The 16,470-nt window shown below is 40.0% G+C and overlaps 1 long non-coding RNA gene across 1 annotated transcript in view; it reads left to right on the top strand.

Annotated features, from left to right (window-relative positions):
- Positions 1-13,605, top strand: part of LOC135315224 (uncharacterized) — a 164,876-nt gene extending 151,271 nt beyond the window's left edge. Inside the window, exons 4-5 of the long non-coding RNA XR_010374675.1 lie at positions 5,747-5,843; positions 9,529-13,605. This is a non-coding gene — a long non-coding RNA (uncharacterized LOC135315224). The remainder of the gene's footprint in view (positions 1-5,746; positions 5,844-9,528) is intronic.
- The last annotated feature ends 2,865 nt before the right edge of the window (positions 13,606-16,470 follow it).

The following is a 16,470-nucleotide window of genomic DNA, read 5'->3' as shown; positions in this document are numbered from 1 at the left end:
GTCAGTTGGGGTCAGCTGTCCCAGCTGTGTCCCCTCCCAGATGCTTGTCCCTCCGCAGCCTTCTCAGTCAGTGGGGCAAAAGAAGCTGAAATGTCCCTGACTTAGTGTAAGCACTGCTCAGCAACAACTAAAACATCAGTGTGTTATCAACATTATTCTCATCCTAATAAAACACAGCACTATACCGTCCAAAACCAGGTCAGTCAGCTGTGGCTGTGTTCAGCTGATGATGTTGGTTTATTATTCACATGTGCAAAATTACAGACTTGACACGTGCTATGTGCAAAATGTGCTGAAGGTAAGACGCAGACAAAATGAAAAATTTTTCTCTAGTAGTGGCATTTAGGCTTGACATTAGCTCCAAAAAGCTACTTGTAGCTCTGCTACTGAATGCTAATTTTAAAAGGCTGTTCACCTGATGGTGAAAAAATACTGTTCTGTGGACAACTTTAGCAGTTTAAAAAAGTAATTACTAGCCGATTCCCTCTAACAGTGATGGCACAACTCAGGGACCTGTGGCATCAACTGAACAGAATGCTTCTTAGTGCACTGCATTGTACCGGGCTATGTATATATTATTTGAGAGGAAGAATTAGTGTATGAATTTAACTTAAGGTGGATATACAGCATAAATATTTTGGGGGGTTTTTATTTTGAACTGTTCAGATGTGGTCTGGTTTCCCACCTGGGAGATGAGATGAGTGAGCAAAGCCAGTCTGAATGCCTTAAACGTCTCAGAAATTTTCTCTCTTTGAAAAAAGTGGCAGCTTCATATCTTCCTGTCATTGAAAATGTGACCAGGAATATGCCAGTTTAATTTGTTGTACTAGAAATGCAGCTATTGTTTTAGGCTTTAGTTAAATACTAGAGTCCTATAAAAATTCTTTGGAACCAAAATAAATAGAAGAAAATATAACTTGGTTTATAATAATCCTAATACTAAATTTTAATACATTCTTCAGAAATTCTATTTAATTTTTCTCATCTAACTGTTAGTTTTATTAACTGCCTCTTAAATGTTTAGTTTGGGGGGGTGCAAGTAAGAACAGAGCATACAATGAAGACATCAGCCTGAATGGATTCACTGATTTTGTATGCATGTCAGTGCTGTAGGAAGAAAACTACAGCATGCTGGACAGCAATAACACTGTGTAATTACTTATTAAACTACAAACTTTAATCACATGCTGAACCACTTTTAATGTTAACAAACATTAAACATATGAATTGATCCAAACCCAATTCCAACGCTTGATGTCTCCAAGATGACAGAAAAAATGCATGCAGAGATGTAGGTATCAGTCACTGAGTTTCAGCTCTGTGTGACCGACAGAGCAGATTGTCTTCTGCTTCCCCCAGCCACTGTTACCGATGCTGGAGAACTGAATCTAGATCTAGGCTGTTCTGGCCGAAGAGGAAGATATAATCATGTAGGGGCTTCTTAGGCCTGGTGGTCACTGTGACAAAAATTCAGAAACTTTGAACATTCTACCTTTTGGCCCTCTCTTTCTTTTCTGGGTTTTGTTTTAGTTGTTTTGTGTTGTCTGGAGTTTTTTTGATATAGTAAGATATTCTGCATGAATGGAGATTTTGCCCGTACTTTAGTATATCAGGAATTGAAAATATCACCTAAAGCTCTTCCCAATACGTGGGTTTTTTTTCCCTTTATGGAAGAAAATGTAACTTGCTTTATAATATCCATTATAAATACCAACCAATATCAGTTGTTGCTACAGATACATTACAGAAATAGAAAATACCCTTTATAATCATTGGTGAGAGAGAGTAAAAATTATGAAGCAGACTTTTGCTTAGTTGTATTAAGATGTAGTTTAGACTTAGAACCACAGTGCTTAAAAATATCCTCACCTCTCATTCCTACTTGCACTTGCCAATGGTTAGCTGGTTCTTACTGAAAGATCAATGAAGCCGTTGGAAACATACTCCCAGTGGTATGTGGCCACAAATAAGTTTGTCCACCTGGACTTTCAGGGTACCAAAACTAGATGAGGAAAAATTATCTGGTTTTCATTTTCTTCATGTTTCAGTATTTAGATACCTTTTCTGAAGTGTTCACAGGTAAGAAGGCACATGAGCAATTATATTCTAAGCACAGGAGGATCCTGCTGGTTTTGATAGGGTTCCTTGTTTACCTGAAACTAAGAGCTTTACTAGGTCCAGGGAAAATGGGAATGCCACATGAAAAACTGCTCTGAGAAGGCGATAGGCTCATGGCTGTACAAAGCTTCAAAGCAAAATCATTATTTTCTTTAGGAAGATGGTGCCTACAGTCATGGCATGAGCACTTGCAACTGAAAGGCAAACCAGTCCATTTGGCTTTCTGTACCTTTCCCCCCTTCCTTTCCCCACCCCTTCTTCATTTTTTCACATTCATAATGGTTACCGATTATTTGATTATCCTCGCTGTGTTTTTTAGGAAAGACAAAGTTCACCAATAGGAATTGAAAGCCCCCTGAGACTAAAATCCTAAAGAAAAAATTGGCTATAGTAGAATTGAGTTATATGTAGGATGATCTTAGGCACTGAATCTTACAAAGTTTATTAAATTATTGTGCAGAGCTTCATGAAGAATCATGAAAGGTGAAAAAGACCTGTAAGTAACACCAAAAACTAGTTCAATATGAAATGAAGCCTTCACCATTTTGAACCATTTAATTCCTGGCTATGATACACCAGCACTGCTTTCTTCTAATGGATGAATGTGGACTCTATGTTCCAAACACTTTTACCACCAGGAGGGACTCATGGTCCTAAGCCAGACAGAATGGTGGGGTTTATTATGGTTGTACCTAAACTATATTTTAAACTGGGTTTTAAGTGAGCATTCTCAAAGGAAAGACTCTAACCACAGACAGATTGAAGGGAAACACAGTCTAAGTTTTATCTCTGTTTTTAATTAATTAAAAAAAAAAAAGCCCAAAGGCAAGGTGAAATGATTTGGGACACTCAGCTTAGTGCATTCTGTTGGATGTCTATGCACATATTCATAGAATGAAATAATTTGGCTGAGATTATTGATTACTTTGTGCTCTGAATGGTGGTGAAACTCACTTATTTCCCGACTTAGCAATGGAATATTCCTCCATTGGGTTTGTCACTAGCTTTTTTCCTCATTCCAAAAAGATGGGTAATGCAGTTATCCTGACACATTGGGATACTGACAAGCAATGTCAAATCTCATGATAGCATATAATGATTCTCGTTTTCAAACAAGAAAGAGAAATGGGTGTAATTGCAAAATGTTGTTAGATTTTGTATTAAATCTTGCATAGTAACAGTATAATTATAATGTGTCATCTCTGGCTCAGTAATTTGACAATTCCGTTCTTGGAGGGGGGGCAGATGGCCTATAACATACCATATTTTTATAATTAGTTTATTCTCTGCAAACTCAGTATGTAATTACTCCCTCATTCATTACTAGTTTCTTTGAAATCTTCCTTTTCAAGAACTAATAAGTCTTCCAACACAAGTGAAGCTTAAATCTCTCTTTGTACTGTTCTCTGTCCTCTCTAAGGAACTTATATTTTTCATACTAAACACTATGGTTATTTCACACTCCATATTACTTTTAAATACATCCTCAACATCACTTTGGCCACCTTTCTTTTATTTTCCCTCTTCCAAACAAAGAATAGTGAAATTATTCCTACCTGAGAAACATACAATATTAAGATAAGGTTTTGTTACCAGGATGGTTAGGCACATAAATAAGCCAGAGTCTAAAATGCAAAGAGCAGTAGATAGATAGATGTATATGCTATGTTCCAGTATATGATGTGTGAGTGCTGTAGCTCACAGTGCCAGTACAGCAGGCATCTGTGTAAGTAAAAATTCGCAAGTGATTTTTTTTTGTTAGCATTTGAATCCCTGCTGCAGTACTTTGTTTGTTTTAGATTGTCTTAGGTAATGACATAATCTTTCTGATGATAAAGATTCTTTCCCAACCCAGAACCTCCTATGTAGTTGCAGGTGCTTTGAACTATGTCAACCACACATGTAAGCCCAGCTTAAAACTCTGCTATGAGCTTTACTCCCCAAGAACAGTTCTGTTGTGGTGGTTGTCTGGGTATTGCCTGTGGCCTGATGCTGCTACTCCAAAGTGGTTCCCATACTGAAAGCACAGGCTCAGATTTCCAGTTTGCCCTCTTAAAAAAAGACACAAACAAATGAACAACAGGGGGATTCTGGCTTTTTCTACCTCTCTTTCTTTTTGGTAAGGCTGTGTTCTGTCTATTTTCAGAATAACACTTATCTTAGATGTAAACCATATCATGGAGGCTGAGATTTTGAAAGCAGCTTAAAGGATTTAGAGATATTTTCCATTCAAATTAAGAATCTTTCTTTAAATTCCTTTTGAGTGATATGTCTCGGTGTTTTTTGTAGTTGTTCTTTAACCAGTGCTTCACTTCAGCTGCTTAGAAATTCTTTGTGTTGCTGCTTAATGTCTTCAAAAAGGGGGAAGAGGAAAAGGAGTAGGAAAAAGGGAATGCTGCACATTGCATTTGCTGTTTGTAGCATCCCACTGGCTGAGCAGTGTTGCTCAGAAGTGCTTTAAAATCTTCCCTGCCCCATGCAAAGCTGACTTCAGGTGTTCTCCTGCATCAACGCACGTGGGAGAGTGGAGAAAGTTCCCAAGATTTAGGGTGGCAGCTTCATCTCCTGCTGACTAATTTAGTTATTGTCATTATCAGCTGGTTTTCTGCGTCTTTCTTTTTCCCTTTCCTGCCTGAAATAGGATACTAATTCATGCCACACTGTGCTACACGGGACTCCTTGCTGCATCGCACCTGTTGATGTTTACGTGCCAAAGCACATTATGCCAACTGCAATGGCAAGACAGGTACAGCTGCAACTGAGCCTGCAAACAGGGCAGGTTCATCTCAGATCCCCCAAGAAGCTGCAGTCAGGGCTCACTGCCTTGCTTGGTACCAAAGGCCAGTGCTCACAGACACTGGGACAGGAACCCCCTTAAACATACCGAAGCCAAGGTGGGGTTGCATACAAGTTTTTTTGCATGCCTTAGGAGCCAAAGGCATATCACTCCTTTTGGCCCTTTTAAAGCAATGTGTTTTCTACCCTGTCACATAGTCCAAGGCAAGAAACATGTCATTACTTTCCCTTGCTTTCTACTCTGCTTGTACAATACAAGCTCTAGAAAACAGATATGTAATGGGGAACTGTCCTCTACACCATAACTGATGGCTGTGTGGGGAATTTGTTGCACATGGTTGATTTGTAAGAGCCGTGGTGAGCTGTATGCCATTAGAAATTCAGATTTTCTTTTTAGGTCAGAGTAGGCTTACTATATCATAACAGTGGGCTGTTTGGTTCAGAAATTATGTCTGTGACACCAGCCCATGCTAACAGTTGAAAGAGACTCTATAGAAATCATTTTGGAAAAACCTGCACACAAAAGAAAACATTTTACATTTGCTAGAAATTGTTTGTGCTAGAGAGCTTGAGCTTTGAAACACCCTAAAATGAGATTATTATTTTTTTTTTCTGATTTTGGCTGTTAGTGTAAGCATTAGCATGTCAATTCGATACATCTTTTAATGTTAATTATGTACGTGTATGACCTTTTTAAGGTGTGTTATATGTAATAAAAACTATGGTTTTTAATATTAATGAGTGCTGCTGCAGTGAGTACCTGAGACTAGGTGAAAATAGTCTGAATGATTTTATCTTCCTTTAGGTTCAAGGGGTGTCTTTATTTCTACAGGGCACATACCAGAAGTGACACACCTACTGATGTTATTGTGCTGGCACAGCCCACCCTTGGCAAATGGACAGGAAAACACCACAACAAAAATAAGAATGTGAGTATAATTGTTGTCTGTGTGGATCCAGTACACAAATACACAAATCAGCTGGAAGAAGTCTGTCCAAACCTATTCATTCTAAATGGAAAGATGGCATCAACCAGATTAAACAGGTACCAGGGAACTATAAAATTAAGGAAGAGAGAGAGAGAGAAAGAGAGAGAGAAAGAAATAAAGACAAGACAAGAGGAAAGAAAAAGGAAAAAAAAAGAAAAAGAAAAAGAAAAAGAAAAAGAAAAAGAAAAAGAAAAAGAAAAAGAAAAAGAAAAAGTAGTGGTGGTCCAGGTAGCACAAAGCCAGCAGGATTGAGTGCCTCTTCCAGGGCATCACCACCACCCAAAAACCTCTACCAGTGTGTTTCACTTTTTGACATACAAAGAGTCCCTGCTGTAGTCTGTAGACTGGTGGTTTGTCTGGGCAAGTGGTGTTCTGCAGAAGTGGTGGTATAAGCTTCTTACAGAGACAATGTTTTAGATCCTGTTGAGTCACAAATAACTCTTCAGGAACTACTTTCTTACTGCTTCTTGTAAAGCAGATAGTAAAGGCACCCGATGAAATGATCAGGCAGCATATCTGAGGCAGACAAAACTGTTTTAAATTTGCCTAAATGAGATAATAGCCTTGGTAATGAAGTTACTCCCACTTGCCTTTTGCTGGCCTCAAAGTCCCCTGCCTCAACGTGAGCTCAGCACTGCCTGTGACATCCCAGACACTTGTCTGAGCTTTCCTGGAGCATGTGTGTTGAATCTTCACTGCCAGCCCAGGCAGTCCTCTCCAGACAGGAATTTTTCCCCATAGGTAAGCCTGACCATCTCTGCTGCAATTTAAAATGAGGTACCCTTTTTTTGGTTGCTTTGTGTATTCTCATTAGTGAATACCTACTGCACTAAACACATGGTGGCTGTAATTGTATCCAGGAGCTTGAAGAAGAAGCTGTATTTTTATTATGAACCCATTATAAAACCTGCATTAAACCATCATTTTTTTTGCTTTGACATTTCAGTCTCAGACCATTTCCTCCCAAATTGTAAACATGCAGCTCCATGAGCAGTGCAACTAATGAAGCCAGCTCTTCAATAGATTTATATCTTGTTGGTCAGATTCCCTGGTGTCCAGGATGATGCAAGCTCCTTCTCAGGTTTTTACTGCACTTCGGATTGGCCTCTCCCCTTTCTGCCCACTCTCTATGCCCTCCCCTTGTGTATGAACTCTGTGCAAATGGTGTCTCATGCTGTAGTTTTCCCCTTAGCAAGATCTCTTTCTTCAGTGAAGTTTCCTGTACTTGCAGATTGAGTAGACTTGATCTGGTAGCCATGTGCCTTTCAAATATGGATCAGATCAGTCAATAGGTTCAGAAGGTATTAGGAACAGATGAAAAAGCACAGTGTAACTATAAGAAGGCATAATAAAAATACAGCTTCTTTCCTTTCTCTTCTTTTTTTTTCCTTAGTTCCAAATTTGTTCCATACCCTAAATCTTTGCCTCCCTGATCAAGTTTTGGTGATGTCTCACACACAGTAGCAGTTAAAGTGCACCGGACAAGACACCATTGCAATTGTAGGGGCAAGTGTCCCAACCTTGGCCCTTCTTGAAAACCAAATTCAATTATTTGTTGATAAAATCCTGTTTACAGTTAATTTGTTTCAGTATTTGGCTTCTTCAGTGCAGTGTAATGTAGTGTCGGATATTGGAAGGAGAAAGAGATATAATGGAATACATTTTCTTACTAAACTGCACATAGGAAGAGGGTTCTTCTAATTTATTTTTTTCTTTCACTATGATGAAGCTTTCTGGAAAAGCTGCCAAGTTCATTGTCAGTATCTGTTTTAAAAGCCTTATGAAACACAGACAGCTCCTGAAGTTCGTTTCAAATTAATTGTATTATTAGAAAGTTAGCTTTTTGAGTCTTTTCTAGTATCTTCAGGAAGGAAAAGCTGAAAAACAAACAGAAATTTGTGTGCTCACTTGTTCTCTGTGCTTTTAACGGTTACTGCCAACTGTGATCAAGGGTGAGACAGTGGATTCAGTGAAATTTATTTCAGCAAATATCTTACAAAATGCCATTTATTATTAAATGGTATTTGTTTATTTCTGTTCAAAGTTCAGCAGATCAAGATTTTTCTCTCATCAGGTCCTTTGCTAAAAAGGACAAAGTGATTTGAGGTGTAGCAACCTCTACTAGCAGGAAATTATGGATAACCTATCTATAAAGAAAGCTTCATCTTAATTGATATCCATTAGCACCCAATCCAAAGCTTACAGAATTCAATAGAAAGTCTTGCATTAATTCATGTGGGCTTTGTGCCCACAGTCTACTCATATGCTTTTTCTAAGTGGACTTATTTATTATTGTAGATGTTCTAGTCCACAGAAATGATAAATCCTTTCCTGAAACCTGCTAAACTAAACTATATCTACCTGTTCCTTACACATTGCTTAAAAAACAGAGTTACAGAATGTTTCTATATCATCTTTGATCTCTAAAATCAAACTGACAGAGTCTTGGCAATAATCACACTCATGAGGCTTCTGGTACTTCTAGTCTTTTACCTGGATGGGAGAAACTGCAGTTTGCTTTCTTGTCCATCTCTGTAAGGATTTAGCTGTGTAAATTTTAGACCAAATCTTGGAGAAAATTCTGTTGGAATTTAGCCTAGATGTGTGAAAGGGGTTTTAACTTGTCTGTGTCAGTTTGTTCAACTCATCCAGACATCCCTAACTGTTATAAAGTAAGTATTGTTTTATGATCTTCTCAATAAACTTTGACATCATATTTAGCTTTTGTAGATGATGAGACCAGCCAAAATATGAGGGATTTGGTGTATGTGAAAATGCTACACAATTTGCAGTCTTTGCTTAGCAAAGTATCCATATCCATATAATCTTTACTGAGGTGCTATGTTATCATTGGTGTGACCAGTCCAAAGGGAAGATCTGCTGTCATCTCTGATTCCTGTAAAAATGAAATGTATGAGCTTTATAACATTATTTACTCCATCCATATTGATTAACAAATTCTCTAAGAAAAATAATAATATCCTTACAATAACAGTGCATTGGCAATGAATTGGGGTTTTGGGATTCCTTGCAGCACGTAACCCGAAATCCATGACTAGACATGGTCTTTACAGCATTTTCTGGAGTAAGGAATAGCACAATACCAAATATTGTAACCCGGAGAAGTTTTACTTTGTCAACAAACAATTGCACTGGCTTACAGGGCCTGAAAGTTTGTTTAATGCCTTGTGCTGACAAGGTAGCAAGGAAAATACACAGGAAAGTGTGGCTAATTCATTTCTAAAGAAATATGAATGAAAGGGTAATATGCTGCAAGAAACCCTGGTCTGAGTAAACCAAAAAGCATTCCAAAATCACCTTCCCTAAAACACATTTTGGAAGAGGAATTTGAAGAGCAGTGTAGTCTAAAAAAGGAGTAAAGCCAAGACAGATTGTCAGTTGGGGTAAACTGGGTGAGGGAAAGAAAGGTAATGACCCTAATGAGCCATGGATTTTAGCCCATTGTTTTTATTGGCCACCTTCTGAGACTGGTTTTTAAAAAATGGGAAAAATCTTCTGTAGCACCTGCATGCCTCTCTGCATTACTCACCATATGCCTAGGCAAGAAGTCACGTCACCTCCATTCCTAACTTTTTTGAGATGGGTTTTTCTTTCTTTCTTCAAGTTTAGACTGCTGTTTGTTCCCCTGGCCTCACAGCAGCATTGGCTTCCTCACCGCCAGAGCCAGACAAAAGCTGCCATGGAGCAGAGCAGACAGCATATTGAGTAATGGAGCTGCTTGCTTCTGAAGAGCCGGACCTCATCCATAATTCAGAGTTGCCTTTTCCTCCATGCCTTTGTCTGCCACTCCAAACAAGAAGGTGCATCTACCCTGCATTTCCAGTAGCGAACAGTGTTTGGTGATGTTGACCAATTATTTGCACTGCCCCAAAGGAAACTGGGAAAATCATCTTTGGAAGCACACAGATTCTGCTTCCTGTCACCAGAAAGGTTACTTTCTTTAGTCTCTGAAGGCTTTGGTGGATCAATTATTTTGCATGGGAAAATAGATTAGAAACATGCCATCAGGTACACTGTGCACAAGACAGACAGATGGAGACAGTAGTATCTATCTGCTATAGGGAATTGTCAGAGGGGCACAACTCATTGCACTGGTTCTTAGAGGGCTTAATTTGCTGCTGGTAAATAATCTATTTTTTATTACCTCACATCCCCAGATTGTCAACATGCTCAGCTTTTTGCCACAGCTAATTAGACAGGCAAAAGCCTCATAGCCTAAAGAACAAGCCTGAGCTAAGCACCTGCCAAAATATCTGACTTTTTTTAAGAACTGGAATGTCAAAGAGTGAAGGGGCTGCAGATCACATTTAAACGCTTTGAGCATCAATAAGATGATTAGACCCATGAGGCAAACGTTCAGAATTTCTCTTAGGCTCACCACTGAGAGAAGGCAAGATAAAACACTGATAGATAAAAACTACTGTGCAACGGTACCAAAGCTAATTATTCTGCTGAACTCTTGGAGAAATCTTGCAGGGATGTGTTGACATCATGCTCTGTGTGGCCACTTCTGTTCAGGAAAGCAATATTTAATTCCATATTTGAATGAAGTCTCTTTGTGTAAAGAAGAGCTTTCAGAAAGGAATTTGTCTGAACCAAAACAAAGAATGACCTTGCAATTAGCCAGGCATGGCAGATTTGGCAGAGAGCAGGGGCCTTTTATTCCTTTTTATGGTGTTTTTTGTTTGTTTTTCCCATCCATCATTTAAAAATCCTGTTTTTGAACAATGAACATAGGAGTTTTTCCAAAGAGCTCTGCACCAAGGACAAAACGCACCGAATGATGCCACTGTATCAAGCATGGCATGATTAAGGTATGCATGCAAATAGCAGCAAAGGTATCCTTGCAGTCTCTGTATATTCTCAAGGGACAGACTAGCAGTGTTAACATTGCTGTGTCTCCGTGCCCCACTGTCTCGGTGTGCTGCCCAAGGCTGGCTTTCACACAGTGTAGTGACTGTAGCCCATGCTGCCTGAAGCACCGTGTGGTTTTCCCCACTAAAGAAACAACTTGTTCTTCAAGATCAGGAGAATCTATAGTCTATCTATGTATCTATAAAATGAATAAGTTATACAGTATTCATATGTTTGGAGGAAGAGTTTGGGTAGAGACAATGGAGAGTAAAAATGGCTGCCAGGTTCTCAAGACCCGAATGGTAATTGAGCTTAGTAGGACTGTCACTACTTAAATCGAGTGGTGCAGTCAGGCTATAGACTACTTTTGACTTTCCATGGTTATGAGCCCTAACACATATTTGTGCCTTGGGAAGTCGTCCCAGAATTTGCTGACTTGTGATTTTTCATCAGGGACCCTGCTCCCTCAGTTAAAGTGAATAACCTGCTTTCTCCTTATATTAAGTTTTAATGCGATAACTTTTTGGACTTTCATGTTTCTGATATTGCAGAGGTGGAGACAGAATGGAGTTCAAGCAAGGAAAGTCAATATATATCATCTGCCCACAGTGAAGTATAAGCATTCACCAGCTAATGTCATATATTATTCGATGATATTGGTGTTGCTGGAAGAAAACTCTAGGACTGAAAATAGTAAGGATAAAAAACTGGCAGACTGTGTGATTTCTTCTGATTGAATGCAAGGTGATAAATTTCTTTTGGCTCCATTTATAGTCATAGTCTTGTTTTATATGGATTTACTGTTCTTAAAAAAAAAAAAAATCAACTCCAAATAATTTAGGGATACAAGAGAACCCACTCTACTCTGTCAATGGCTTTCCAAGTAGCAAAATTTAAGGTAGCTCTTTCTTATTGTCCTCAACACTGAAAATGTTCTCTCCACTATGTAACTTCAGTAATTTCTAACTACAGAGATTTCATATATTCTGAAACCAGCAACACCTTGAGAAATGGATTAAACCTTCTCTCTTGTATGAAATAACTCTGCTTCAAGCTCCATCTCCAACACAAGACCACCGTATTGTTCACAGAGGGATCACTTAAGCAGAGTTTAGGGTTATATCACCCAGACTATGCATAGGGAATCATTTTTTACCATATATGTACAGCTGATGTTTTATGGTAACCCTATTCTGCCACTGCATAAGAGTCTTTCACACAGTATATAATTTGGGTACTGCTAGACATTGCAGGGTATCTACACAGTTTGTTCTATAGGTGGACTACAAAATCTCCTATTGAGGAGGGGGGCAGTAGGAGAGCAGCTGGGTGGGTGCCTGGCAACTGTCCGGGGTCAACCTAGCACACATGGGTCCCTCTATCTGCATGGTCATGATTGAGAAGAAAAGCCAAAATGCTGAAATTTTTCTTTCATTTTCCTACGTTTAGGGTGAAATCATATTTAACACTTCTGGTTGTTGTTGTTTACCTGAATTTTCAAAATTCAAGTTGTCTGTTTCCCTGTTTTCTATTGCAAGGAAATGAGTGAATTCTTGTAATTATTCCTTTCTCTGTTAGTTATTTTGTAGTATTTTCTCTCCTAGGCAGAAATGTCAGTTACAAAGTGGCAGAGCTCTGCAGCCGTGGTCTGGTTTTACCATTTGAAGTTTTTACTTCCGCTGAGAAAGCATGAAGATTCCCAAAGCAATGATGTAAAAATGAAGGTGAGCGGTGAACAGGCTAAACTAAAATTGGACATTGCATTGTATGCCCATAGCAGAAAAAGGAAGTTAAAATTACTAAAACAAAAGACATTGTGGCCAGTCTCAGCTTGCATTGTTTCCAGCTCTGGTTCTAAAAGTCTGGCTAATGCCTTTCTTCATTCAAGACAAGGTCTGTTTGAGATTAGGACAATAGTGAGTTGGGCATAGTATGTCACGCACAGGTGTCAGAGTTTCCTTTGAGAAGTACCTCACCCACATGGGAAGTTACAGCAAAGGGTGGGAAAGGAATTAGTAGAAACTGAGGCAAGGAGCTGAAGTGGTCCTGCTCTCTCTCTCTTTCACTCGTGCATGATTATATATGCACACAAACACCCCCATATACATAGATGGTCTTTCATCCTTCCTGGTCTGTTTTCCACAGACTGCTCTGTCAACCTTTTTCCTTCTTTTAATTAATTAAACATTTCACATATCCAGTGAGATTTCTAAGGCTGACCATGGCTTGTTGTGTGATCAACGTTGAGCTGCATGGTTTCCCCGCAGGTGCTGATGTTCCCGCAGAGGTGTTGCAGTGCTGCCGGTGTGCTTGCATAAAGAGCTCAGCTGTGGGCCTGTGTTCAGATTACACACAGGGAGCCAAAGCAACAATTTATACAGTAGTCTCTGATGCACTTCCACCTTTCCTGGCAGTCAGGTTAAGCCATTTCAGGAATCGCAGCCTTGGCAGGGCAATCACTCAGTTTTCTGGTTCCCCTAGCCCGAAATGCATTCCCTGTCTGCCAAGACTTGAGAGAAATGCATCCATAATCCACTGCTCCTGTTTATAGGAACAAAGCTTGCTTTACTTTACTTGAATTTGAATAAAGGTATTTGCACATCCCCGTTGAATTTTTTCCACCTGTATTTTTATCCATAACAGACTGTCTCTATACTAGCAGTGACTGATCAATTGTTTGGGGGTTGTTTGTTTTCAAGGCAACGCGTGGGTGATTCTCGATTCTCTCCTGTAGCAGAGCATGCTGTTATCAATATGTTACTTTCTTTTCACTGGGAACATAGCTTTCAGAAGGCATGTAAAATAAATGGGTTCTGTTTTAATTCAACTGATGGTTTGGAAACGTGTCTGGTAAACCAACTTCCAAAGCCTCTTCCCCCTTTGAACCAGTCAGTGCAAGACCTGCACTTGCAAGGTCTGAGTTTGTTTATCTTTTTCTAATTAACAGGAGTTAGTCTTTCAAAGTATCTGCAGCAAGTGAAATCCAAGAGGCTGGAATGAGTGCTCTCTGTGGTCTCAAAATAAATGCATTTGCTTTTCAAGGGGAATAGAAAGATTAGAAAAAGGCCTGACTTGGGCTGTCAGGTCTCTCAAGCAAAATCCACACTGCGGTGCCTGCACACTGATGGGGCCAAGAAAGCAATGATCACAGAAATGTGTGAGAACAATGTGTTTCCTCTCCTTCGAGTTTAGCAGCTGCAATGCTGATGAGAGGTACCTGAACGACAGAGCAGATAGAGGCAAGAGCTCAGCCCAAAAGAGATGTTACCATCGGGGTGCTGGTACCACCCTAGAACAGCAGTGAGGACACAGATGCACACTGGAAAAGCAGAGCATCCCTTCAGTCCTGGGCAGAGTGTGTCAAAAAGTTGTGACCTCTGGCCACACTCTCCATATCTCTTTTTCCTCTTCAACATTTAGTTTATTTGCTTTATCTAGAGATACAGACAAAGACTAGCCCTCACTCAGTTCCTTCTGCAGAAGGGGTTGTGTCTCATTTAGGGACTTTAGGCAGTGCTGAAGTTCAATGAGCAGGAGCAGGGACTCGGCTGGAAGTGCCAGCGTGCCTGCCAAACTGTCACACGAGGTGTTTTCAGATGAGAATGTCTGCACTGAGGCTTGGCATCACCAGGCAAAGCTACTCTCTTACATCTATTGCTGACTAATACAGACAGCATAGTCTGTCACCCAATTAAGAAGCAGAAGCTGTACTGAAAAAAAGAGTGGAATTCTTTAGGAGCAACTTTTATTACCAGAAAACAAACATATCTCACATAAAGAGTTGGTCCATTGCTGCAAACTTAAATAATTTTCCTCATATTTCACCATTCATTTCACTCTGAAGTGGTCCTTCTCCTGCCAGCAAGTGCTGATGGCAGGGACTGATGCCATTGCCATGGAGCTACCTGCCCCATGCCTTAGGTAAGCGTCACAGCGCAGCCTCTCCTGTGGGTCTGTCTGCATCACTGGTGCCCACAGGGTTGCCCTACACATGGGATAGCTGGCACGCAGGCACATGATCCTGCCTACCGCTGCTCCTCAGCATATGGAAGGACCCCTCCACACACCAAGCAGCAGTAGCAGGCAGACCTGGGTGCACTCCAAGTCCATCAGGCCAAGTCTCAAGGCCAGTCACTCCAGCTGTGCAAGTAGCTGAAGTTATTCATGAGCATTGCTGAGCTCATGCTGTTGTTGGACTGTTGAAACTCAGTTCACCTTGGAAAGGGGATTTTGAATGCATGCCGTCGTTCATCTCTGTGTTTAATGCCTTGCAGAAATTTTTAGTGGGGAGTTTGTTGTTGGTTTATGTGTGGGGAGGGGGGGTTCCCTCCCGCCCATCCACAAGCTCAGCTTGGGATCTTAATGTCAAGCTATGCTCTTCATTACTGATAATAATAAGTTTTCTTAGCAAGAGAAATCTTGAACCTTTAGCATTTTTGCCGTGCAAATGTGAGGATCATCATCTCGGTTGTTCTCGCAGACCTAAATCGTCCTTGCCTGTGTGGCAACCTACCTCAGTGGCACTAACACAGCTCTAAAAACCAAGCATGAGACTTTCCTACAGTTACAATTTCAAGGGCATTGTCTCATCCAGTTCCAGCTTTATGTGTCTCTAACAGTGAGATTTTTCACACCAAAAATCATGTCTTCACAGATCATCCTACAGACTTCTAGCTTCTTCCTATGCAAGTTTTTCCTGATAGTCTATCTGGATTTTACTGGGGGGTTTGTGGAGTTTATTTTTTTTTCTATTTTATGCTTTTGTTCTTAGTTTCTAGATTCCCAGATTTCCTCTGAGGAACCATCTCGGGCAAAAATACATCTGTCATCCCTCTTAGCTCTTACAGCTGAGAAACCTTCTAATAACCGAATTGCTGTTCTTCTGCTCCAGAGATTTTTGGAGGATCGCTGCAGGGCTGGCTGCTCCCATTTGCTGAGGCTATCGTAGGAAATGCCTGGTCCTCCACCTACTCTCTCTCTCTCTATGCATTGCAGTTGAAGCTGGTTTTATTGTCAGATTTTAAAAAAGCAGAGAAAGGTTGCTGGTTGGGGAGGGGGGATTGTTTGTTTGGGGGATGTCTGAAGTTTGTTTGAACACAGTGATTGGTAAGAACAGGATTATTGTAGATCAAATAAAACCTTGAGGGGATTGGAGATTTTCTTCTTTATTCACAAGAATATATTAGCCTTCAGTTCACAAATAAATCAAAAATTCCAGAAAATCTGAAACCCCTGCTTGAGCCTCTAACAGGGTATAAATAAACATATACTGTGTTGCAGCATGTTTGGGGAGTTAGAGAGATGTTTTCGTTTTGCTAACCCTGATGTCTGTGTTTGATTCTCTATTTAGTTTAGCATATCCTGAAGTGTGTTTCATTATTTTGGGGAATGTCAGTGCTTTTGAAAAATTAAATATCACAGTCATATCACCTATTTTAATTTCAGTAATATTCCACCCCAGGGATGTTAGCCTATGTCACAGCTTTGTGCCCAGCAACAATATTTCAGGTATTTGCTTGCTGCAAGGCAGTACAGGAAATTTCCTGCAATATCTGGCTGGCTTGTAGAGTACGGTATTGCTGATTTTCTGTGTAGGCAGAGTAGAATAAAGGTATCCCTCTCTATAACTGCAGATATTTATATTTCAACCTGAGTTTGCTAGCCTTGCTTTGCTTCTGCATTGCCATCATCA

Source organism: Phalacrocorax carbo, chromosome 10, assembly GCF_963921805.1.
Source record: "Phalacrocorax carbo chromosome 10, bPhaCar2.1, whole genome shotgun sequence".
Taxonomy (NCBI): domain Eukaryota; kingdom Metazoa; phylum Chordata; class Aves; order Suliformes; family Phalacrocoracidae; genus Phalacrocorax; species Phalacrocorax carbo.
This window is presented reverse-complemented; position numbering and strand designations above follow the sequence as displayed.